Consider the following 27,658-nt stretch of genomic DNA (forward strand, 5'->3'; position numbering starts at 1 on the left):
GTTCCATATATGTTTTGGATATTAATCTCTTATTAGATATATAGTATGTAAGAATTTTCTCTCATTTGGTAGGTTGCCTTTTCATTATGTTGATTGTTTCCTTTGCTGTGCAGAGCTTTTTGGTTTGATGTAATTGTTGGTGCTTTCGTAGCTTGTGGTTTTGGTGTCGTGTGCAAAAAATATCCACCAAGATCAATGTCTTGGAGTTTTTTCCCTATGTTTTCTTCTAGGAGTTTTATGGTTTCAGGTTTTACAGTTAAATACTTACCCCATTTCTAGTTCATTTTTGTGAGAGTTATTACGATAGGCGTCTAATTTCATTGTTTTACATATGAATATCTAGTTTTCCTAATACCATTTATTGAAAAGACAGTCCTTTCTCCACTGTGTATTCTTGGTTCCCTTTTCAAATATTAGTTGACTGCATGTAAATGGGCTTATTTCTGGGCTCTCTATTCTGTCATTGTCCCATGTGTCTCTTTTTATGCCAGTATCCTATTTTTTTGATTACCCTAGCTTTGTAATATAGTTTGAAATCAGGAAGTATGATGCACTTAAATTTGTTTTCCTTTCTCAAGATTTCTTTGGCTACTTGGGTCTTTTGAGGCCATATAAATTTTAGGATTATTTTTTTCCATTTCTTTAAAACAAAAACTGGAATTCTGATAGGATTGCATTGAATTTGTAGATTGCTTTGGATAGTATAGACATCTTTAAAAAATTGACTCTTCCAATCCATCAATAGGGATAGATTTCTAGTTCTTTAGTGTTTTTTTTTTTTTTTTTCAATTTCTTTCCCCAATGTCTTATAGTTTTTGATGTATGGATCTTTTACTTCCTTGGTTAAATTTATTTCTAAGTGTTTTATTCTTTTTGATGCCATTGTGAATGGGATTGTTTTCTTTATTTCTCCTTCAGATTGTTTATTCCTAGTGTACTGAAACACAATTGATTTTTGTATGCTGATTTTATATCCTGAAACTATTGAATTTATTAGTTCTAACAGGTTTTAGGTGGAGTCTTTAGGATTTTCTATATACAAGGGTATATCATCAGCAGACAGGGACAATTTACTTTTTCCTTTCAGTTTGGATCCTTTTATTTTTTTTCTTTCCTAATTGCTCTGGCTAGGATTTCCAGTACTCTGTTGAATAGGAGTGGTGATGCAGGAGTATTTGTCTTACTCCTGATTTTAGAGGATAAACTTTCAAACTTTCTCCATTGAGTATGATGTCAGCTGTAGGCTTGTCATATATGGCTTTTATATGTTGAAGTATGTTCTTTTTATAAGCACTTTGTTGGGAGTTTTTATCATGAAAGGTTGAATTTTGTCAAATACTTTTTTGTATCTATTAAGAAGATCATGATTTTTATGTTTCATTCTATTACTGTGATACATAACATTTATTAATTTGAAACACCCTTGCATCCCAGGGATGAATCCCACTTGATTATGTTGTATGAGCCTTTTAATATGCTATTGAATTTGGTTTGCTAGTATTCTGTTGAGAATTTTGGCATCTATTTTCAACAAGAAGATTGACATATTTTTCTTGTAGTATCCTTCCCTGGTTCTGGTATCAGAAATGCTAGCTTTATAAAGTGATTTTGAAAGTGTTTCCTTACCTTAATTTTTCAGAAGAATTTTAAGAAGAATTGGTATTAGTTCGTTTTTAAACTGTTTGATAGAAATCACCTGTGAAGCCATCTGGTTCTGGGCTTTTCTTTGTTGGAAGATTTTTAATTTCAGTGTCCTACTCATCACTGGACTATTCAGATTTTCTATTTCTTCATGATTCAGTCTTAGTTGTATGTTTCTAGGAATTTATCTATTTCTTCTAGTTTGTCTGATTTTTGGTATATAATTATTCATAGTACTCTCAATCATTTGAATTTCTATGCTATCAGTTTTAATGTCACTTCTTTCATTTATAACTTTGAGTGTTCTCTCCTTTTTTCTTGGTTATTCTAGCTAAAGGTTTGTCAATTTTATTTATCTTTACAAAAAGCCAACTCTTAGTTTTGTTGATTTTTTTCTATTGTTTTTATTCTCTATTTCATTTATTTTTCTCTCTGATCTTTGTTGTCTCCTTCCTTCTGTTAAGTTTGGGCTTAGCCTGTTCTTCATTTTCTAGCTCCTTGAGATGTAAAGTTAGGGAATTTATTTCAGATATTTCTTTCTTTCTTATTTTAAAAGATAAGCACTTACTGCTATAAACTTCCCACCTAGAGCTACATTTGCTATATCCCATAAATTTTGGTGTGTTGTGTTTCCATTTTTGTTTATGATATATTTTTATTTCCCTTTTGATTACTTTTTTGAATCATTGGTTGTTCAGAACATGTTGTTTAATTTCCACATGTTTGTGAAATTTTCAGTTTTCTTCTTGTTATTGATTTCTAGTTTCATACCATTATGGTCAGAAAATGTATTTGGTATGATTTCAGTCTTTTTAAATTTGTGAAAACTTGTTTTGTGACCTAACGTTTGATCTATGCAGGAGAATGTTCAGTATGCATTTGAGAAGAATGTATATTCTGCTGCTGTGATGAAATGCTCTGTATATGTCTGTTAGGCCCATTTGGTTTAAAGTATAGCTCAGGTCTAATGTTTTTTTTATTGATTTTCTGTCTAGATAACATATCCATTGTTGAAAGTGAGATATTGAAGTCTCTACTATTATTGTATTATTTTCTATTACTCCCTTAAGATCTTTTAGTATTTGCTTAATATATTTAGGTGATCCAATGTTGGTTGCACATATATTTATACAATTTATTACCACACATTTTTGATAAATTCCAAATTAGCATAAATTAACAACTCTATCATTATATAATGACTGTTTTTCTCTTGTTAAAATTTTTAATTGAAAGTCTGTTTTATGTGATATAAATGTATCTAATCTTGCTCTCTTTTGGTTTCCAGGTACATAAAATATCTTTTCTATGCCTTTACTTTGAGCTTTTGTGTATCCTTAAAGTTGAGTAAGTCTCTTGTAGGCAGCATTTGATTAGTCTTGTTTTTCATACATTCATCCACTCTATGCCTTTTGACTGGAAAATATAATCCATTTATACTTAAAGTAATTATTGATAGATTAGGGCTTACTGTTGCCATTTTGTTAGTTGTTTTCTGGCTGGTTTTAATTCCTTTGCTCCTTTATTGCTGTCTTCTTATGTAAACTGGTGATTTTCCATAGTGGTATATTTTGATTCCCTTATCTTTATCTTGTTTGCATCTACTATAGGTTTTTGCTTTGTGATTACCCTGAGGCTTACATGAAACATCTTATAGGTATAACAGCCTTTTTAAGCTGATAGCAACTTACCTTCAACTGCATACCCAAATTCTATTATTTAACTCCTCCCTACCATTTATGTTTTTATGTCACAATTTACATGTTTTTACATTGTGTATTCATTGGCAAGTTGTTATAGCTACAGCTATTTTTAATACTTCTGTCCTTTTAACTTTATATTAGAGTTCAGTGACTAATATACCACCATATTACAGTATTAGAGAATTCTGAATTTAACTATATACTTACCTTTACCAGTGTGTTTTATTTCTTCATAGGTTTTCACAGCACTAATTAACATCCTTCTATTACAGCTTAAAGTACTTTTAGCATTTCTTGTAAAGAAGTGGGTCTTTAGCAAATCTTGTAAAGTGGGTCTAGTGGTGATGAACTCTCTCAGCTTTTGTTTGGGAATCTTTATCTCTCATTCTAAAAGATATATTGCTGAGGGAAGTATTCTTGGATGGGATTTCTTTTTTCCAGCACTTTGAATATATTGTCCAAATTTCTCTTGGCCTGTAAGGTTTCTGCTGAGAAATCTCATAGCCTCTGGGAGTTTTCTGGTAAGTGACAAGCTTCTTTTGCTGCTTTCAGGGTCCTCTCTTTGTCTTCGATTTTAGACAGTTTTATTATAATGTATCATTTTTTTTAAAAAAAGATTTTATTTATCTATTCATGAGAGACACACAGAGAGAGGCAGAGACACAGGCAGAGGGAGAAGCAGGCTCCACACAGAGAGCCTGTTGTAGGACTCCCTGGATCTTGCATCATACCCTGAGATGAAGACACACACTCAACCACTGAGCCACTCAGGTGTCCCTATTATAATGTATCTTGGAGAAAATCATTTTTGGTTTAAATTTTGGGAGAACCTATGAGGTTCATGAACTTGAATGTCTAAATCTCTCCCTGGTTTTGGGAAGTTATCAACCATTATTGCTTTAAATAGCTTTCTGCTCCTTTCTCTGCAATTTTTTCCTTTTTTTTTTTTTTCTAATTTTACTTATTTGAGAGAGAGAGTGAGAGAGCACAGAGGGAGTGGGAGAAGCAGACTCTCCACTGAGCATGAAGCTTGATGTGGGACTTGATCCCAGGACCCTGAGATCATGACCTGAGCTGAAGGCAGATGCTTAATCAACTGAGCCACTCAGGTGCCCCTCCACCCTTCTTCTTCTGGAACTCCACTAATCCATAGGTTGTTTCTTTTATTGTGTCCCATTGGTCCTATAGGCTTTTCTCATTACTTTTCATGATTTTTCCTTTTTGCCACTCTGACTGGGTATTTTCAAATGATCTGTCCTTGAATTCACTGATTCTTTTCTTTTGCTTCATCTAGTTAGTGATGGAAACTCTATATTGAATTCCTCAGTTTAGTCATTGTATTCTTCAGCTCTAAAATTTCTATTTGGTTCTTTTCTATTTTCTATCTAATTGTTAAACTTTTGAGGGCACCTGGGTGGCTCAGTCAGTTAAGTGTTTGGCTTCAGCTCAGGTCATGTTCCCAGGGTCCTGGGATTGAGCCCCATGTTAGGCTCCCTGCTAAGTGGGAAATCTAGTTCTTCCTTCGTCCCTGCCCCCACCAACTCACAAGTTCTCTCTCTGGGTCTCTCTCTCTCTCTCTCTCTCTCCCTCAAATAAATAAATACAATCTTTTAAAAAGATAATTGTTAAACTTTTCATTTTGAACTTGTATTGTTTTCCCTGATATCATTAAATTATTTATTTCTGTTCTCCTGGAGCTCTCTGAGCATCTTTTCATCAATTACTTTGAATTCCTTGTCAGGTAATTCATATATCTCCATTTCCTTGGGATCAGTTACTAGAAGTTTACTGTGTTCTTTGGTGGTGTCATATTTACCTAACTATTCATGATTCCTTAAACTTGTGTAGGTATCTGCACATTTGAGGAAGAAGTAACCTCTTTCAGATTTTATGGACTGCCTTTAGTATGGAAAGACCTTTGGGCACATATTGTTGAGTGCTGCCTGGGATCTAGGGCACCAAATATGTGGCTTATCCTCAGACCTGGGGATAGAGCATGATGTCTTGGTGGTTTAAGCTCCTGGGGTCCATGACATTGACAACCGTATGGTCCTTAGTGAACACTATGGGGATGCTTCAGTGGTTACAAGAGCTTTGGGTATCCTCAGCAGCACTTCTAGGTACCAAGCAAGGCAGCAGTTGTGGTTAGTGCTGGTGGTGTGCATATGCATGGTATGGGGGCTGGCTGTAGGTGCTTGTATAATGGGAGGGGCTGAATGCAGACACATATATCGTGGGTGGGGGCCAGGGCCAACTGTGGCCATATTAGCAGTTGTGGGGGCCCTGGCTGCTGGTTTGCACCCCTGTGACTGCAGGGTCTCCCCATGGTGTGCATATGGCAGTAAAGGTCAGTAACAGGAATTGGGGCAGGGGCGTGCAGGTGCACACCTGGAAGGGCTAGCTGCAGGTGAACCAGCAGTTCAGGCCGGTGATAGAGTCCTGGGCTGGATCTGGACACAGTCAGCTTGGAGGCCCTGGCTGTCAGCATGTACTCCTTGGCTTCAGGGTCTCCCCATGGGCATGTCATGGCAGTGGAAGCAGAGACGAGTGTGGGTCTTGCAGGTGCACAGTAGAGGGCTATCCCTGAATACACATAGGGTGGGAGTCAGGTGCTGGGGTCTTGGCCAGCGTCTTAGCCTGACACCACAGCAGAGGCTAGGGCTGGCCACCAGTAAAAGTCCAAGTTCTGGTGGAGGTACAGGGAGGGAAGGGTTGAGGAGGAAATAGAGAGGGAGTCGGTATTTGCAAATGGGAAAATCTGTGCGTGTGAACACCGGTGGTGGGATCTGTAAGGGGCCGACGGCATTTGTGCTGACCCTTGGTTTTTTCAGCATTGAAAGCTGCTGGCGTCCCTGGGAACTGCCGTTGCTCCCACTGCATGGCTGCTCCTCCTGACACCCGCCCTTCTTCCTTGTTCCTAGCCATCTCCAGGTGTCTCTGTTTTGTTGGCCTCTGGATGAGACTGAAGTAGGTTCTTCGTGATACACAATGAGAGGCTGGAGAAATTGATGGCTCACCCTGTTCTCCTTTTCCTGGCAAGGGGCCTCTTGAGCTGGGAAGTTCCTTTCGGTGCTGTGTAACGTCAGCCTGGAGGCTGAGGTGATGCAGGGAAAATGAAGTCACTGTTCCTTCCTTTTTAGCCTTGTTATTCTCTGAAAATTTTTGCTCAACTGTGCTGCCGAACTTTCTAAAGCGAATTCCTAAGCTTTTCTAGAGCTACATTTGTTTATGGATGGCCATGCAATGGTTGGTTATTTTGGGGGGACACAGGGGGCTGGGGTCTCCTACTCAGCAAGATGGTGACAGCACCTGGCTTCCTTACTTTATTCCAGCCCTCTGTCTAGGACTTACCACCCTCACCCCTGTGACTAAAATGTACATCTTGACTCTCTCTTCTCTTAGAATGAGTTCTTTCTCAATTATCATTCCCCCCCCCCTTTTTTTTTTCCTGCTGCAAATGGACTCTGGGTTTGGTTGCTCCACTGTCCATTGAGACATATGAATACATTCTAAATCCTCCAGCAAACAAAGCTTAGGGTCAAGCAGATGCACCTATAACAGATTAATTCAAGTCTATCACCAAAATACATACATGCATATGCACAGAACGTTATCCAGAGCCCAGCAAAGCACCTAGTGCAGGTCAAGAGGCAGAGAGTGTAAAAGGAAGGAAAATGAAGGATAAAAAAGGGAATACAGAATAAATTTGAGTACAGAGTTCAAGAAAATGAGCACATAATAAATCCTTAATTTAAGGTGGGAGGAAGGGATAGGAGCAAGTAAGGACTAACAGTTTTCTAAAGGTTCTGACACATTCTTAGAGAGTCTGTGTCATGTAATATAGGGCAGATAAAGAGAAATAAGGTTCTAATTGCCAATAGATACAATGTAACTGGAATATGTAACATAATATTTAAAGCAACATTCCCAAATACATTCACAAATTTACTTTACATTTCCAGGGATAGAAATGTCATTTCTTCAGAAATTTTGGAAGGTTTGTGCCAAATTCACATGAACCATTTGTGAAATTCATGTGAGAAGGGAACAGTATAGAAATTGCTTATCCAGAATGTAAGAGGGCTGCAGCATCAGCTGGCAAGTCAGTCTGTGACGGGCTTTTCACATCCCGAGGCTGAGCCCCACGCTGCGAGGCTGAGGCCCCTGCTGGGAGATGCTGGGAAATGCTGTCTGCATATTTGCTGGGGTCCTCGTATTGCCCGGCTCTTTGTGTTTTGTGGTGCAAGACGTAAGCAGCAGAATATGGGAAATGAGGACAGGATCTTAGGGGTATCTCTGTAGCTTTGGCTGCACAGATTCAAACTGCTCCGGGTTCAGACCTTCTGTCCTTTACATACAGTGTTAATCAGTAGCGCAGCATATCTCTACTTTGCCAACCAGGAACTGGGAGGCCGATCTTTGTGTTCAGAAATAAAGGACAGATCGGACTCGCTGTTCCCAGGAGTCTCATGCACATGAGACTGTCTGGTGGCTGGAAAGGACTAGATCCAGAGAGACTCATCCTTCCTGGACTGAATATTTACGTGTTTCATTACATATTTACAAGTTTAATTACATGCCCTTAAGTAGAGATCCCGCTATGGAGACAAGACAGTCTACGGAGAGAGTGATGTGTGTGTGGCTGCTGACCTGAGCTCTCTCTGAGGAGACAGGGGTTTAGAAATCTCCCACTACGGCCTTTCCCTGTCTCAATTCTTTGATTCAGATGAAGTGAGATATGAGTGACCAAGGTAGAGAGAAATGGCCTGATAACAAAAAAGTCATGCTCTACGTGGAATTCCAAAAAAACAAAAAACAAAAAACAAAAAAACGTATTATATTGATCATGTCTCAGTTGCAAGTAATGAAAATTCAACTTGAATTACCTTAAGGAAAATGAATGTATTGACTCCAGCGCGCTCGGTCAGGCAAGGCGGGGTGGTGGTGTGCGGATTGTGGTCAGGCATCTGACGCTCCATTCCCAAGTGGTCTTTTTCTTGGTGTTGGCTTGGTTCGTAGGTTCTTCCCAAACAACTGAAGGCCTATACTCTACATAGTAATGACAGCAGAGTGTCTCTCATTCCTAATAGATCCAGAAAGAATTCTCAAGTGGTTTCATTGGTCCAGGTCAGGTCATATATCTATTCCTGAACCCAATAATCACTCTGATGCATAGAATCTGGGTCATGTGGCCACTCTTTCCCCTCGATTAGTTTAGGCTCCACCTCACCAATGTCAATAATCTGAGAGGGAGAGAGGCATGTCTCTGTGAACTATTTGAAAGAAAAAAAAAAAAACAGAAAAACAAGTGGAAAGACATTTTTTTTTTTTGGTTCCTGGATAGAATGGCTTAATCTCATAGAAAATGTCAATTGTCATAAGTTAACATATAAATTTAAGTCGAGACCAACAAAATACTAATGAACATTTCCCCTAGAGCTAGATAAATCAAATCTAAAGATAATTTGAAAAATACACAAGCAAGAACAATGAGGCAAACCCCAAAATGAAAAGCAATGAAGGAGCCATACTTCACTTCTCCCACTAAAGCTACTCAATATTGCCTATTATAAACAACACCACAAAGAACATTCTCTACATTAATTCTTGCTCACATAAGTTTTTTAAAAATGTCTCCTTAGACGGGGAATTATTAGGATGTACACATCTACTAAACAGTTCTTTAATATGTTTTTAACCTAAAGGTTTAAAAATGTAACTGTAGTGTGACATAGATATTTCTGTGTAAATCTTTTCCAAGTAGGATTTATGGTTACCAAAAATACCGAGAATAATAGAACCCACCCCACAGAATGAGAGTTAATTGAGGGTTGAGTTTACTCTGTCAGTTCTCACGCCCCTCTGGAGCTTCCAGAATAATCTGCCCTGTGCAGGGAGGGCAAGGAGAGAGCAAAGAAAGTGACGGGCCACTCCAGGTTGGCAGGTGACCGTTGTAATACTCTTCCAAAGGGGACTTATATACAAGGCCTGTACTGGATGGCAGCAAGACAAATGGATCTCCGGGCCTGCCCACCGAATCTTAAAAATTTAAAAAGTGGCCTCCATTGGGTTTGGTCATATATACTGTGCAGACATTTTCAACATCACATCGTTATCTCAAGGCTGTGTGTTTGGAGCAGACTCCGGGAGTGGGAAAGGCAAGTGGAACCCACAGGAATGGGGGAGACTTCTGAGTGCTGCCCTTGGTCATGTCTTTTTGATGACCTTCCCCAACAACTCAACATTTGAGATGACAATTATATTAGAGAAAATCTAAAATGGACAGACATAGTGATGGTGTTAACTAAACCTCCACTATCTCTTCAAGTAGAAGTCTTACAACCCTTGACCAGCCTTTGTTTTCTTTTTGAATTGATTTTCTCCTGTATCAATGCCTTCAACGCTTGAAAGAGTTCTCAGACTCTTTGAGCTTTTTTAAATCCACACTTGACTGAGTTTTCTGTTTCAAGCATCTAGCACAGTGCTTGGCAAATAGAGGGAGGACCTTCTGTTCAACCAAAATCTTCGTCAATTATAGTTTATAGCTCTAACTATCCCTGACCTTATTTGCATAGCTCCATGCAAAGTTCCATACTGGAACTTCCAATGCATGTTTGGAAATAGTATTGCCAGATGGTTCCAACAAAAATACTAAGATCACTTGAGAAAAAAAATTGACCGCAAACCAAAATTACACATGCCATGAGGAACAGTTTGTTGCTGACAATCTACATTACATCTTATGCTTTACATTAGATAGTTTTTAATCAAATATTTATTTTTCAAGAATATACTTTTTTTTCAAACAAGTGGATAATATACCCCAAGAAAGCAAACTCTTTTTTTTTTTTTTTGAGCCGGTCTTTAAAATCTTTTGTATTAATTGATTCATGGATTAACCATGACCAGCACTGATTTTGTAGAGGAACTTCTCTGAAGTTCATTCAAGAACATTTTTCTGAGAATTATGCAAACCAGAGTAGCATTTTACAGCTGAATTTATATTTACCAGTGAATTTTAATGTTCTCATATTTTTATGTCTATTAGTTATCCGTTACTGTGTAACAATTTACTCCCAGCCTTAATAGCTCTAAGTAACATCTATTATATCTCACAGCCTTTATTATTTTTGTCGGTCAGGAATTCAGGAATGTCTTGGCTAGGTAGTTCTGGCTGAGGGTTTTTCGGAGATTGAGTCATTTGTTGACCGGGGCCGTAGCCATGTGAAGGCCTCTCTGGGCATTGACCATCCACTTCCAAAGTGGCTCACTCACATGGTTGGCAAGTTGGTGGAGACTGTTGGCTTCTGCCATGTGAGCATCTCTGAGAAACTGAATAATGGTCTGTCAGGAACATGATCCCATGTAGCAAGCATATCAGAGGCTCTGCAGAATTTTCTGAAATCACCTCTTGTCCTAGGATGCTGATAATCTACTTACTTGTACTGTTGGGGATGGCGTGAGAAAAATTTAGAGGCAATGCTGCATTTAACAGGACAATTTATATCTATGGCATGATTTTCTGAAATCAAAGCCAATGGAATTCGGTTTGCTAATTTTGGGGTGTTGTCTCAAAGTGATCTTCACGACAATCTGATGAAGTGGATATTATTGTTTTGTTTTGCACTTCTATGTATTTATTTATTTATTAGAGGTGGGTATTATTATTACTTCCAATTTACATATCGGAAAACCGAGAAAGAACCTACTCAAGTAATTGCTTGAGCTGAAATTTGAATTTAGGCAGATGACTCTGAAGCCAGTTCTCCAAAAACCAAACTATGTGGTCTCTTCATTGGGTCTTATTTATTTACAAAATAAAAAAAAATCCTCCATTTTATTATGAGAATTTTGAGTGTGAGATAAAGTGAACAGAATAATTCTATGAACCAACACGTACTCAACACCCAACTCCACCAGCTTTCCACTGATGCTCTTTCCTATCTCTTCCCTCCATATTTATTTTGAAGGAAATCTCCAACATCATATAGTTTCATTCATAAATATTTCAATGTGACTCTCTAAAGGAAAATAACTTTTTAAAACAAACATTATCAAGCCAAAAAAGGTTGACACTGATTTCTTGATATCATCAAATATTCAGTCAATATTCAAATTTCCAATTGTTTCATAAACATCATTCCTAAAAAAAATTTTTTCATTTGAATCATGACTCAAGTAATGTCCACACATTGTGATTGGTTGATACGTCTCTCGATTTTATTTTATATGTTCATCTCATTTTTTATTTTCATCATTGATGAACATGTATCCCTAAGACTTGAACAAAGCTGCAATGCATCTCTTTGTATTTATTTTTCTTGGAATTGATGTCTCATGTCTTCATTTATTTTTTATTGAGTGTTTGTTTTTGTCCAAACTGATTTTTAGGAGTTCTTTAAATGTTAAAAAATATTATCTCATTTCCTGATATAAATGTTACAAATATTTTTTCCCAGTTTGTTGTTGTTGTTTTTTTTTAAGATTTTATTTATTTATTTGAGACAGAGAGAGAGAGAGAGAGAGTGTGTGAGCACAAGGGGGGAGGGACAGAGGGAGAAGGAGAAGCAGACTCCCCACTGAGCAGGAAGCCTGATGCCGGCTCCACCCCAGGACCCTGGGATCATGACCTCAGCTAAAGGAAGATGCTTAACCGATTGAGCCACCCAGGTGCCCCCCAATTTGTTATTTATATTTGACATATTTTTTGGTGTTTTTCTCTACAAAAATTTAAAATTTGTGTGTTGTCAAATTGATTATTTTCTAATATGGATTTTGGTTTGCCTTCTTGCCTAGATAGGCCCTCTCTCTGTCAGTTTCACAAAAAATCAAATCATTGGTGTATATTTCTAGTACATTCATTTTGAAAATATTTGAATCTTTTACTTTCCTGACCTTATTTCAGTATAAAGGATTCTTTTATTTTTTTCAAAATCCTGCCAGTGATTCTAATATCACATGTTAAATAATCTACTTTTTTCATAAAGATTTGATATGTCATTTTCACTATACTCTAAATCCCCATGGTTTCCCTGTCCTTCTCTTTTGTACTTGAAATTTATTTGTAGAAAAAACAGAGTTTTTGAGTTTCTGCAAACCTAGATTTATGTTGATTGCTTCCCTATAGTGTCTCTTAGTATATTCTGCTGTCCACTACCTTTCCTGCAAATTATTGATTGGATATTGAAGGTTGATTGGATTCATGATTTGATTTTGATTTGTTTGGCAAGATGACTTCATAGATGGCATTGTAGCGTTCTATCAGCAGGAAGATGGTGTCTGGGTCTCCTTCTCTGTCTCTCACTCTTTCTTGTGATGGCCTCAGCCATTGATAATTGATGTCTAGACTTTATAATGTATTAGATATTGCAAAAACAGTAATATTCTAATCTTGTAAGTGGTAATATTTACTAGCTAGCTGAAATTCTTCTATAAAGAAAAATACCTCTCATCTACTGTTTGGTTACCAATTATCAACTTCATAAAAAAAAAAGGGAGGCTAAACATTAGATTACTTTTCTTTATTTACCTGTTTTCAAATAATGACTTAATGTATCTACAATACAACCAATCATATTTTTTGGCATCATTATTAACACCTGGATTTAAACATATTGGTGTGTTTAAATCCATTAAAGCTAGTATTCTTACCATAACCAAACTGTCCCATTGTTGGCCAGTGAGAATCTCTTCATTTTGGTTCCAGAATCCACCTGATATGACTCTAGCAGTTTTTAAGGACTTTTTTCCTTCCTCTATGAGTGTGAAAAAAAATATGTTTAAGGCTTATTTTGTATATACTCTGCCTTGAACTTGTACTCAGGCATTTTCCCAAAGGTGTTGCATAGAGATGCAGTGGGATATTTTATATTTTTGAGTGAAACACAGCAATGCTCACCATCTATTGGACAGGACATGAACTACTGGCACAAAGTTATTTCCATTTTCAAGATTAAGTAGTGCTATACTATTTTCAATGATGGTGTATAATTGCAGTGTTAGGTTTTGGCAGCTCTGAGGTTGGAGCCCAGGTTCCTACAAAGGGCAGAGATGGTTCTAGGGATTGAAGACACAGTAGTGAATATAGGAGATAAAAAAAACTTTGCTTTTCAGAGCTTACATTCTAAGGGGGGCGGGGTTTGAGATAATTAAAAGATAAAATATATACCATATTTGATGATGTGCCATGGAAAGGATTAAATCAGGAAAATGGAATAGGTAGTGTTGAGAAAGAAGGTGATGGGCAGTGATTGGAGGGGAGATGGCTAAGGAAGGCCTCACTAACTGTGTAACATTTGAGTGAAGGAAGTGAAGGCATGAGCCATGTAGGTAAGTGGAGAAAAGGCATTTTGGACAGAAGAAACAGTGAGTGCAAAGACCCTAAGGCAGGGGCATGCCTGGTGGGCTGATCAATAGCATAGAAGCCAGTGTAGCTGGTGCAGAGTGAACATGGGGGAGACTGTTAAGGAAAAGGATCAGAAAGTAACACTGAGAGTGTGTTGATGCATACATGTGTGGTGTAGGTGGTGGCAGGGGAGCACACTAGGTTTACGGGGAACTGTGGGCTACTCTAAAACTTTCGTGTAAGAAATATAACCATTACTATGAATACCAATAAAGAGTTTGGAGGACGAGAATAGCATGATCTAATTTATGTTTAAAAAGATCACCCTAAGAACAGTGTGAGAATGGGCTGGCGTAGGACTTGAGTGGAAGAAATAAGGAGACTTGTGCAGAGGCTCTTGCAATAGCCCCGAAGAGAGATGATTGTGAATTGGATTGGGATGGTAGCAATGGAGCTGACAAGAGGTGGTGAGATTTTGAGTGGGTGGAAGGATGCAAGATATGACCTGAGCAATAAGAAAAATGGAATTCTCATTGGCTGAGAAGGGAAGATGGAGGGACCCAGTGGGTGGAAGAGGAAGACTGAAAGTTTTGATTTGGGCTTATTGAGATGGGATGCCTGTTAACTATCGAAGTGGAAATGAGGTGGAAGCAGAAGAGCACAGAAGTCTAGAATTCAGAAGAGAAGGCTGAGCTAATGCTACAAATTTGGGAGACATCAGCATACTGATGTTATTTAAAGCCAAAAGGCTTGATGAGCTACTCAAGGGAATAAGTAATATACTTTAGAGAAAAGAGTGCCATGGGACGCCTGGGTGGCTCAGCAGTTGAGCGTCTGCCTTTGGCTCAGGCCCTGATACCGTAGTCCTGGGATTGAGTCCCACATCGGGCTCCTTGCATGGAGCCTGCGTCTCCCTCTGCCTACGTCTCTGCCTCTCTGTGTCTCTCATGAATAAATAAATTTTTAAAGTATTAAAAAAAAAATAAAGAAAAGAGCTCCAAAAAGCTAAGAGAGAAAAACAAAAGAATAGGCTCATGTCAGAATAACACAGAAGCCAACCTGAAAGAATTGGAATCATTTAAACTGTGAAGGAAAGGAAGGAAGGGAGGGAGGAAGGAAGGAAAGAAAGAAAGAAGGAAAGAAAAGAAAGGAAAAGACAAGACAGGCAGAGAGACAAATCTTCCTTACAAAAGAATTCCATTTTGTATGTATAGATACTCTCCTCTTCAGACGGTGGAAACTTCCCTGCCTGGTGGTGGGCTAGACTAAATGTCTGAGTTCCAAATAATAGACTATAGGAAGGGGAAATTAGAACTTGCAGTGGAGAAAGCTGGCAAATGCTGGGAAATTGTTCCAAGACATACTGGGAAACTGTCATAGACGAGGGGAGACTGGAGAGATACGGCAAGTACATGAAATGTGGTAACCTGAATTGGATTGCTGGAACAGAAAGAGAATATTAATAGAAAAACTGGTGAAATTCAAATAAATCTAAGGATTAGTTAATAATAATGTACCAAGGATTTTTTTTTTTTTTTGGTTTTGCTTTTGTTTCCTGTGGGGTTTTTGTCTTCTTGTTTTTGTTTGTTTCTTCAGCTTTGACAAATATACTATAGAAATGTAAGATGTTAATAGCAAGTTAGTGGTATACTGAGCTCTCTGTATTGTCTTTTCCACTTTACTAAAAATCTGAAATTATTCCAAAATAGTATTTCATTAAAAAAAAAAAAAAAAAAAAAAAAACAAGGAGAATGTAAAGTATTTCCCTTTATTTAGAAAAGGCCTTTCCAAGATTGCCTATATTGGCTGGAACTCTGGTTATCAAAGATACTCATTTTGGCTGTGAATATAATCTTGGGCCGTGCACCAATACGGAATAGGTAAGCAGAGCCAATGTCCGTTGCCTTGGTTACAGGAGACTTACTGCTCACAAAGAGAAAAAGTCAAGTAGATTCAAGCTTGACCTTGCTACACATGAACTAAGAAAGGAAAATACCAGTCCTTCCCAGGGAAAAATACAGCATAGACCTCCCTAGCCTGAAAGGATGAGATGGGAAAATGAGATTTGGCTGCCTAGCTAAGGCGACTTACCACTTTCCACTTGGTCCCACTTAATTAGGTGTTTTCTTTGATGGGACTCATTTTTTAAAAGCTAGGATTTGAGTAATTTAAACATGTTTTAAATGATTTATTTTGCGTTTTGAACATATGCTGCCAATAGTGTTCTGGTAGGTTACACTTACTAATAAATCATTTCTTTTACATATAAAATGTTTCCATGTATTAAAACAACTAAAAACAAAAATACTGAACATAGCATGAGAAAACCTAGGGACCTGTGAAGTGTATTACTAACAGGGCACAAAATACATTAGTAAATTCAATTTCTAGCTTCACATTGACCATCTACATGATTGTGAATTTATTTCTGATTCTTCAAAGTCTTTATTCCCAGATTACTTTCGTTTTCATTATAAATGATGACTTTGGGGCATGTCATGTTCCCAGTGTATTTGCTCAGTTTTATCATTAAATAAAACATTTTTTACCTTGCTTATATATATAATGCACATACCATGTTCTAATCTAAAATCCCTAAGGGCATGTATAACTTGGGAAATAACATCTCTTGAGATAGGGATATTTCATTCTTTTAGAATTACATAAACATACTTTTATGTAATTCCATTAAAAAATATACAGTGTCTGTTGATGGTAAGGTGAAGGGCAATGATGTCACTACCGGCTTTAGAATTGGTCTCATTTGGCTTAGATTATTTTTGACATTTCTAGTTTGAGGCTTTTTTCTTTATCTAACAAAAAGTGTTTTTCCCCTTTTCTATCTCATCACCTATGAAGCTGGTGGACAAACAAAACCTTCTAAGGAGCATTTAGCTTGCATCTTTCATGCCTCGGGCACAAAGATCATAGTTAATTTTGATGCTTTTCCCATTTCAATCTGTGTGAATACTCACCTGATTCAGGAATCCAAGGCGTCCGAGGGAGGAGCAGCACGCTACCTGCCCCAGCTACCAGCTATCAATTCACTAGAATAGGCCAAAATGTGACCTTAGTGACTTTGTATCTGAGTTCCAATAAGGAATTTTATTTTTAAAATGGTATGCATCGCTCAAGATACAAATTTCTAATGACATGTATATATATATCAGCTGGAACACAGTCATGATTCAATGGCCAAAGGACATTTTGAACCTGTGACTTTGATTTAACAGGTTTCTGGATTTTAGGATTCTGGGGCTTTTCAGCTCTCTTTTCCTCTAGGCATAGCCCTTCACATGCATATTATTCAGATGCTGGGGAAAAAAAGATGGGCAGCATCATGGTCCTTTCATCCTTTTTTTTTTTTTTTTTTTTTTTTTTTTATGATAGTCACACACAGAGAGAGAGAGAGAGAGAGGCAGAGACACAGGCAGAGGGAGAAGCAGGCTCCATGCACCGGGAGCCCGATGTGGGATTCGATCCCAGGTCTCCAGGATCGCGCCCTGGGCCAAAGGCAGGCGCCAAACCGCTGCGCCATCCAGGGATCCCCCTTTCATCCTTTTTAAAGGACAATTGCAAACTTTACTTTTAGGGAGTGGGAATGCTGATGCTTCTCCAGCTTTCAGAGGCTGCTTTCTCAATTATGAGGATCTCTGCTCTTTGAAGGCTCCAATCTGTCATGTCGTAGCATGGGATTGGCACTACCAAGACTCCCATTCTGGTCACTTGTGTCAAACTAGTAATACTTTTCCTCTTGGTTTACATTTAGCCAAAGTAGGAGAATATACAATCATTTGAATGTGCCAAGAAAATTATTAGGCAGTACTGCTTCGGGCAGCTTAAGCTGTCCAAATTGTATTGATCCATCTGTTCTGTATTTGGATGTACTTATTTATCTTAAAAAGTAAATGTTTATTAGCAACGTTGAGAAAACAGAGTAAGACTCATCAGCTTCCATTTTAAAAGATTTCTCTTCAGTCACTTGGAATAGTATATTTAGGGTATTTCAATTAAAAAGATATTTTGAATAGTCCAGGTTGGACAGTACATATTAAGCCTGCCCTCAGAATTTAAAATAATTACAGGATAATATGGAGTTAAAATGTGAAATGCAACTGAACTGATATTACAACTATTCCTAAACTTCAGGATTTTGACATTTCTGTTTGGTTATGCTATTTTTCTGACAGATTTCTTTATCTCCATCAATGTAAAAGAGCCACCGTGGCATGCATGTGTATTTTAAACTAATGTAGATTTGAATTAAAGTTGTGTGAAACCTATTGTTCAAAGAAGCTTTAGGGATTGCAGAAACAAGGTGGCAATTAGCAACCAATTTTGAACACTCATTGAGCTTTATCTTCCAAAGCCAAATCTCTCATTTTAAGTGAATCATTTTGATAGGGGAAGAATCAGTGTTCTACAAATTCATGATGAAAGACTACTATTGCTCATGCATAATTACTCTGACTGACATAAATACTTTCAAGTAAGTAACAAAACTCTCTCTCAACACTGTCAGCCCATCCCGTATTCGAAATTCAATTTGTAGATAAGGAGAATTAAAAAGGAGATGAGAAATGGCACGCATTCTAATCTGCCATCAAGGTTATTCAGTAGTCAAATCCCTTTGTTTTTATTTTGTTTCATAATATACTCTATCTTTTCTAAAACCTTGATTATTTTAACAATACAGCTTTATTTTCTAAAATGAAAGTGTTTATCAGTGGGGCAGATTTCTCTTGGAAAAAAAAAAAGGACTTGGAAGAAAAAATTAGAAAGGAAAATTGAATCATAAAAAATGAAGTAACTTGACTGGCCAACGGAAATGGTGCTGTGTCTAAGCTTTCATCATGTCTTTTTCTGCGATCGAATGAACCTATTTCTTTTGCTGTGTGTCTTATTGGCGAAGATTACTAATAGTCAAAAAAAGTCTTCACAGTCCTTAAATATGAACTTCTCGCTATAAAGCCTGTTTTCTGCCACAGAAGCATGATTTGAGGGTCAGAGATCACGGTTATCCATAGACGAACTACAGGAAGTTAGAAATCCGCCTGCTTTAGCCCCATATGTTTTTCTGTTTAGCTTTAGGTTTCTCTATAAGCTCAGTGTAACAGTGTGACCTTGGGCAAATTGCTTAACCTTTCTGGACATCGTTTGCCTCCAAGAGTCCTCACCGAGGCGCTTTCCATTTCTAAAATGCAGTTGATGAATTCTTTGCATACAGAAGATATGTACGTCAAAGTAAATGTGAGATTCATTGATGAATCAAGTATCTTCTTGTTCATAGGAGAAATACATTATTCAAGCAAAATACTCTATTACTAAAATAGGCTGTGGTCCGAAAGGATCTTTTTCAGAGTTTGGAAATGGAGGAGTTTTTTTTTGTTTTTTTGTTTTTTTTTTTCCCTCAAAACAGATCAGACACATTTCTAGTGTAATGGAATAAGGTGTTTCTCCAAAGGTGGCTGAGAAGGAGGTTCTCTTACTTCAGTTTTATTTAAAAAAATATATACCAAAAAATTGGAAATAAGGCAAGGGGGTGGCCGTGTATCCTTGCAGTGTCAGGTCCACCCAAGGATCACTTCATTCTTTGGGGGAATATCCTTTTGTTTGGTCTATCATTTACCAGTAATCAGGGCCTACATCCTGTGAAGTTACATGTCAATGCATAGACTTTTGCAAATGAGATGCAAATGATTTTTGTCTACTGGAAAATATAACCCCTAAGGTTACAGTTTTATTGCTTTATAGAATATCCACCAGCTTTGTAACTAATTTAGTAATTTTATCCCCATACTTATCTTCAGTTGCTATAACTGCTCAAGTTCTCTAAGTATTCTGTGAGCCAGCTTTATCCTTCTGCTGATTTCCTCATTAATGAGTTATACAACTTTTGACACACTTTATATTTGTAAGAGTCATGGTTATGACATTAAGACATTTTTATGTCAACAGTTTGTTGTTGCATTTGCTACCTTCCTACTGCCACCACCTCAAAGAATTAAAGGGTTGTCCAGGGAAGAAAAACTTCTAGCTCTGAATACTGAGCTCCTAGCCATTGGGATTTTATCCTTTTTCCTTTTCCATCTGTATCCTACTCCCTAATTTATGGTGTCTGTTGTAATGATTGAGTCCAATTACAGGACAGTGACTTAAGCCTTAAACATTTGTGCTTTGGACTATTTTCAAGCAACTTAACTTGCAGTGATTTTCAGTTTTGCTGAGGAATGAATTTTGGTTGCAGGCTTTGCAACACTGATGTGCTGGAATGACTCAGAGGAAGGCAGGGTCCAGCATAGCCTTTGATTTTTAATGTGGCAGTGTTGTTCTATACTCATTAGCATGCACACAAACTCTCCTAAAGTGATAAAAAACTTAGTTTATTTGTGTAAAATGGGCTATAAAAGAAAATCATTTGCCAATGTTGCTAATGGTAATAAAAAGAAAGTAAGGAGATCTAAGAACACAATGATACTAAGCCACAAAACAGAAGTTTTGGAGGTGCGAAATATACTGAAAATTCAGTGAACTCAGCAAAGAAGAGTGAAAAATGTTTGTCTTAATAATCAACTATTTAATTAAAATAATATATGTTTTTATTTGTTGTTAAAATTTAATAAATAGTATTGATGCTCCAAGGGTTTTAGAAAAGGTTATTTCTCTCAACTTATATTCATAGGGCCTGAGTTTTAATTTTAGCTCTCCTACTAATTAGCTATAGACTCTATACCTATAATCTCTGGGTTGTAAATTCCAGGAAGACATTATTTATTGATTTATTGAATATGTGTTACATGAAGTTCTAAGTTTGGGATAGACCAGTAAGTATTGCAAAGATCTCTGCCCTCAAAGAACTTTCATGTTTGCATGACAGGAGGGGGAGGTAGGGAGAAGGGGAAAATAGAGAGTAGACAGTCAAAAGATAAATAAATTATTAAAAACCTTAGAATATGGTAAGTGCCATAGAAAATGGAAAGATATGGAACAGGGTAGGGCGGCCTGGGTGGCTCAGCGGCTTAGTGCTGCCTTCGGCCCAGGGCGTGATCCTGGGGACACGGGATCGAGTCCCGCGTCGGGCTCCCTGCATGGAGCCTGCTTCTCCCTCTGCCTGTGTCTCTGCTGCTCTCTCTCTCTCTTTCTCTCTAATAAATAAATAAAATTTAAAAAAAAAGAAATCTTGAGAAATGGAACAGGGTGAGGACTGTCAATAGGTGTGTGTGTGTGTGTGTGCACGTCTGCAGTTGTGTTGTTGCGATAATAAATAAGGTGGTGAAGGTAAGCCTCTCTGATACAGCGTTTGAGCAAAGACCTGAGCAAGGTGAGGGAGTTAACCGAGCTGGAAGTAACATCTACAGAGAAGGAACAACTAAAGTATAGGTGGTAGGGCGGGAGCTTGTCTGTCCCATGTTCTAGGAAGAGGGTGGGGGCCCGTGTGGCTGCAGTGGCGTGATCAAGGGGGAGAGTAGTTAGGGATGAGGTCAGAGAGGTAAGCGATAGGATTTGTCAGTCATCAGGTCTAGGAAGCCATTGTCTTTTACTCTGTGCCAATGGGGAGACAATCAGGGATTTTAGCAGAAGAGTGACATAAGAATGTTTTAAAAATATCACTCTGGCTGCCTTGCTGAGAGTCACTTGTAAAAGGACAAGGGGGCAGTGGGAGAACTGTTAAAAGGTTATTGCAGTAGCCTGTTGAGAGATGATGGCGTGGCCCAGGTAGAAACGGTGATGAAAAACATTCAGATTCTAAATATAATTTGAAAGTACAGCCAACAAGATTTGTGGTTGGAATGGTTATGTAAAAGAAACTCAAAGAGAATTTTAATGTTTTTCATCTGTTTAATGGAAAGGTAGGGGTTGCACTTAACTAAGAGAGAGGGCAGGGAATAGAACAGGCTTTGGTATTAAGAGCAGGAATTCAGATCTGGGCATGTAGTGTTAAGATATTTATTTATTTATTTATATTTATTTATGATTTTATTTATTTATTTGAGAGAGAGAGAGAGAGCACGAGAAGGGGGGGGGGTGCAGGGAAAGGAAGCGAAGCACATTCTCTGCTGAGCAGGGAGCCTGACGTGGGGGCTCCATTCCAGGACCCAGAGATCATGACTTGAGCTGTAGGCAGACGCCACCCACACGCCCCCATAAGATATTTATTTTACATGCAAGGACATACAAATCTGGAGTTGGTATTGGAAATGTATCTTTGTAGGTCAATAGCATATTGGGGGTATATTAAGCATGATACTGCTGTGATCACCATGAGAATCAGTGTAGTTAGAGAACAGGACCGATAAGGACCGAGCCCTGGGACATTGTGACATTAAAGGGTCAGAGAGAAAGGCCAACAAAGGAGGTGAAGAAGGAGCCAGTGATAGGGAGGAAAACAGGAGAATGTGGTGTCCTGGAAGTCAGGTGCAGCCGTGCATCAAGAAGGAGGGAGAGGTCAACCGCTGAACGCCACGGCTAGGGCAAGCAACCCGAGGCCTGGCTGCCAGATTTGGGATCGCGGTGGATATTGTTCACGTTGTTAAGTGTGGTTAGGGTGGAGTAGTGAGGCACAAGTCTGACTAAAATGGCTTTGATGGAGAATGGTAGGAAAGGAGATCCAGACAGCAGCTATAGATAACTTTCTGGGGGAGTTTCATTCAAGAGGGAGGAGGAAAATGAGACGATAGCCAGGAAAATAAGGAGAATCCAGAGAAGTTACTATTTTACTTTTTTTAATGTTTTCTTTAAAAGATGGGAATAACATCAGCGTGTTATTTGTGCTCAAATGGAAATGATCTGGCGTCGGGTAGGATCATGGACGGCAACAGGTATGGAGGCAAAGTATGTAGATACAGGGCTGGCAGGTGGGCAAGCGTGGTGGTAAAGTCTGTGGAAATTCTCTTCTGATTGTTTCAATTTTCTCAGTGACATAGGATAGTGAAGACAGGAGGAAATTTGTAATGTTTGAAAAAAGTGTGAAAAGGTTGTTCAAGAGAATGGTCCTTGGGAAAAGGAAACAGAATGATCCTGGGGAATTAAGTTATGACAGCATCAAGGGCATATTTGAGATTCTGTTCGTAAGTTTAAAATGAGACCATTCAGCATGACTCTACATTTTTCTCTGGTCACACTCAGTTGTATGGTGAAGGGTGGACACAGGACAGAAAGCTTTAGACCAAGACTCCAGTCTTTCAAATAAGTATGATAACCCTGAAGAGAGGCAAACGAGTCAAGGGTGCATATAAAGAAACAACGGTGAAGATTGGTCATTGAATTTAAGCTTGATATGTGGGTAGCCGGTAAGGGTGAGGGACGGCGGAAAGGTGGTAGACAAATAGAATGAGGGTCCTGGTGAGTTTTAAAGATGATTGGGTTGTAGGGTAGTAGACGAAGTGAGCTGGACAGACTGGAAGCGGTGGTCAGAGGGCAGATACAAGAGCCTAACGTCACAAAGCGTTGCATTTATTGCCAATGACACAGTCTAGGGCTATGACCAGGGGACTTAAGTCTGTGGTAGAGTGGCTGACATGGAGAAGTTTGAGGGGTGGAGAGGTGAGGGTGTGGGCCTGGTGATCTACTTCTGTGTCCCCAGCTTCAGGAGTAGAGACAAGAGTAGTACCAGAGGGTCTGCTTAAAAACTAGGAACTAGAATCTAGAGAAATGTGGAGATGACAGAAGTGTCGACAGAGTGTGATAGAGGATGATGTGAGATCTAAGCTGGCATTTTTAGGAAGGAGGGAAAGAGAAGCGTCTGAGAGTAATGAGGAGCCAGGATGATGCCTACCTATGTCTAGGCCCAGAGGTCTGAGGGCTACAAGGGAAAAGCAGTCTTCAACTGGGAGGCTGATGGGATGTTCTCAGAGGAAAGTCAGGTTTTGATGAAAACAGAGTAGGGAGCATTGGGAGAATTGTTCGTGAAAATGGGCTGTGGCAGCCAGCTGCCAAACGTGTTACCCAGTGGTTCTCACCTTCTGGCAAAGACGCCTTTTTTAAGTCATTGGCCTTATTAAATTAGGCCGAGTTGTGTGACCAGTAGAATCCTGCAGAGGTGACGACATGTGATTTCTGAGGCAGGGACGTGAAAGGCGCAGCAGTTCCTGCCTTGCTCTCTGAGACCCTGGTTCTTGCTGAATCCAGCCACAGGCCGTGAGGACACTCAAGCCCTTGTGGAGAAGAGGAGAGGCCTCCCCCCAAAACTAGCACCAGCCCTCCAGCATGTGAGTGAACCACATTGGAAGAGATCTTTCCTCCCTAAACCTTCAGAGAGGACGATAGCCCCAGCTGACAACTGACTGCAGCCTCATGGGAGACCCTAAACTGAAACTGTCTAGTCAAGCCATCATCTAGTTTCCAATCCGGCAGGACTATGCTGTATAATAAATGGGATTTTTTTTAAGCCACTAATTTTTTTTTATTTATTTATTTATTTATTTATTTATTTATTTATTTATTTATTTATTTTTTTTTTTATGATAGTCACAGAGAGAGAGAGAGGCAGAGACACAGGCAGAGGGAGAAACAGGCTCCATGCACTGGGAGCCCGACACGGGATTCGATCCTGGGTCTCCAGGATCGCGCCCTGGGCCAAAGGCAGGCGCCAAACCGCTGCGCCACCCAGGGATCCCAAGCCACTAATTTTTAGAGTTATTTGCTATGCAGCAAATCTGTCGATAACTAATACGAAGGGGGTATGCAAATAATGGTCAGGAAGTTCGGATGGCACCGTGGATGGGTTTCAGGAAGGGTGGCAGGACGGGAGAAAGTGACAGAGTCGAGTATGTAGGGAGCTTGAAGAGGATGCGTGTGTGGAGATGAGAGGGAATCTGGTAAGTTTTGTGGTGGCTGGCAGACGGAGGAGGAATGAACAAACGAGATGGTTGTCAAGATGGGGTGGTGAAAAAAAAAAAAAAAAAAAGATGGGGTGGTGAGAGCATGTGTATGGCGGTGAAGAGGAGGGGGCTCCTGGAGGCCTGCCTTCAGCTTTGATGATGGAGATAGAAGTGCCAGAGGGAGGCGATCTTCATCCCGGGGCCACCTCGGTCTTGGCCACTGGTCTTACGAACGTTCCTTGTGTGCATCCTCTTGATTGTGTATTTCTCATTTAAAACTTCGATTTTCATATTATTATTCTTACTTCACAGATGAGAGCATTGAGATCTAAGAAGGCTAAGCACCTGGTTTGAGATCAAACAGCTAAGAACGCAGAGTCAGAATTTGGATTTGGGCTCCATGACTTAAAATCCTGCCTTTGTTCCACATTTCTGGAGACAGGAACATTTTGAAACCAATGTACCTTAATTTTCTTTCTTTCTTCTTCTTTTTTTTTTTTTTTTGAAGAGTTTATTTATTTATTGAGAGACAGAGAGAGAGAGAGGCAGAGGGAGGGAGCCCTCCCATGCAGGGAGCCCGAGGTGGGACTCGATCCCGGGTCTCCAGGATCACGCCCTGGGCTGAAGATGGCGCTAAACCGCTGAGCCACCCGGGTTGCCCCTGTACCTTAATTTTCTAAAGGTGGGATGAGAGTTGATCATCTCAAACATAGATTTGTGGAGTGTAATTATAGATCTTTTAAAAAATCTCACATGATATTGTGCATAATGACATAGAAAAGAATCTACTATGAGAGCCGGTGGCCATGAGCCGTCAGTCATAGAGCCATAGGGTAACACCAAGACCTGGCAGGTGCCAGCAAATAGGAGAAAAGAGATGAGGACCAGAGGATGGTAAATTCATTGTTTCATTGTCTTTCTCCCCGGTTAGAATGTAAATTCCAGGAGAGGAGTGCCCGTGCCTGGTACTCAATAAATAAATATTAGCGCGTGTTGAACAAATGATGAAAGGGGCCCAGCCGGTGGAGAGTGCTCAGGAACATGTGCCGTGCAAGAGAGGCGTCAGGGCAAGTCGAAGGCGGAGTCATGAGGCCCAAGAAACATGCCTTCCTTCCTCCCTCTGCTCTCCGGACGTAAGCGTCTCCAGGCTTGGTCCTGGTCGGAGGCAAATCTCCATGCAATTTCTGCTGCTTTTCTTCCCTAAGTTCTTTAGAAACATTGAGAAACCTACACATTTTTACCTGGCGGCCTATTAGATCACCTGGAAATTCAAACACAAAATGAAAAAGAAAACAAAAATCAGTGTCTAGGTTCCCCTCCTCTCCGTACTGTCACTGGCTTGGGGAGCACCCAGACAGCGATAGCTTTTCACAAGTCCCCAGGTGACTTGTCTGGGTAGCTCAGATTGAGAAGCCACGGACAACCTGAGAGTATTCTCTTCCTCAGGGAAGTCTGGCTGTGGAGACATCCCAGCTCTAGAGGGGGGAAGGTAGTTCTGACCCGCGCAGACAGCGGTGGGTGGGGAAGCCCCCCGAAATCGTGCTAACCTGGACCATCCACCGCACCCCAGGGGAGAGAAGGTGCTCAGGGAATGGGTGCTGGAGGAGTGAATGAATTCACAGCAGGCAGGTGCCTCCTGCTCTCCGTGTGGAAAGACCAATTTCCATACCTGGAAAAACCGAGCCATGGAGACCTCGGATGATGGCAAAGGCCGAGAAGCAAAGGTTCTAGATCATTTGTGGGAGGGAGTACGGGTAAGGGGATGGTTGTGAGCCCCCGTGCAGAGGACATGTGCAGACGAAACATAAATACGTCTTGCATACACATAGTATGCTTTTTCAAAGGGCAATTGGTAATACCATGGTGAATAAAAAATAAAGTTTCCTTCTCTAACATTGATTTCGCCAAAGCCTTTTTTTTTTTTATTCTGTATTTTCTTAGTTAACAGATACCAAGATAACAATTATTGTCATGTGGGAGTTTTTTTTTTTTCTTTTAATGTTGAAAAGAAATCTTTGTGTTTAAAAAAAAAATAAAAAAAGGGATCCCTGGGTGGCTCAGCGGTTTAGCTCCTGCCTTGGGCCCAGGGTGTGATCCTGGAGTCCCAGGATCGAGTCCCGCGTCGGGCTCCCTGCATGGAGCCTGCTTCTCCCTCTGCCTGTGTCTCTGCCTCTCTCTCTCTCTGTGTCTCTCATGAATAAATAAAATCTTTAAAAAATAAAAATAAATAAATAAATAAAAAATAAAAAGAAGAATGATGCCCAGAGTGAAGCTGCAGGACAGCACGGGTGAGTAGCAGGGGCTGTTCTGGGTATTCCCAATATATTCCATTTTATTCTGCACTGGAAGAAGCCAGAGCTCATACGAGCTCTGAGTATGTAAGTTTGGTGTAAAACAAAGCATCTTCACCGTGGTCTTCGTAGAGGCTGGCCCAACATTATTTTAATTTAAGTAGACATGACGGGAGGCAGCCCTGGGACCTGTCTGGGGCTTCAGGGGCAGGTGGTCTATCCTCGGTCCCTCCAGCAGAACCCGGCTCCTATTCCTGGTAGAGCCACTGCTCTCTCCCTCGTTAGGATAATTAGCAGCCAGAAGAGTCATCCATCCCTTTATCAGCTCCAAGGAAGAAAGGGCAAATGATAAAGTAGCACCCTTGCCTAAAATGAATGAATTTAATGGCCAAATGCTTATCTTTAGAGTGACTCACTTCTTCAAGCTGACCTCTGAGGAGAGCGTACGGAGGCCTCTGGTACATCCTCCATCAAATCACTGAGAGTGAAGTGACAATGACCAACCACCGTGGCCGACATTTCCTACATGAAAAGCATTCAGGAGACATGAAGACCAGGCAGTCATGAAGCAGCTGCGAGGACACAGGGGCGAAAGCATCAGTAGTGACATTCAGCTGCCCCGGTAGGCCAGAAAGTGGGAAGTGGCATTTCGTGTGAGGCTTTAATCCTAATGTGGGCTCAAGATGGGAAGAGGCCACCTTATAGAAAGGTGGGATGAATGTGTGGCTTGGAGTCCTAAGGCCTGGTTCTCTGACACTTGCTCAGACGGTGAAAACTTCTTCCCCTTGGACGAGTCACATGATCTCCCAGAGTCTCGATTTCCCCATCTGTAAATGGGCAGTAACAAGAACTTTCTGC

This window comes from Canis lupus, chromosome 37 (assembly GCF_003254725.2).
Source record: "Canis lupus dingo isolate Sandy chromosome 37, ASM325472v2, whole genome shotgun sequence".
Classification (NCBI taxonomy): domain Eukaryota; kingdom Metazoa; phylum Chordata; class Mammalia; order Carnivora; family Canidae; genus Canis; species Canis lupus.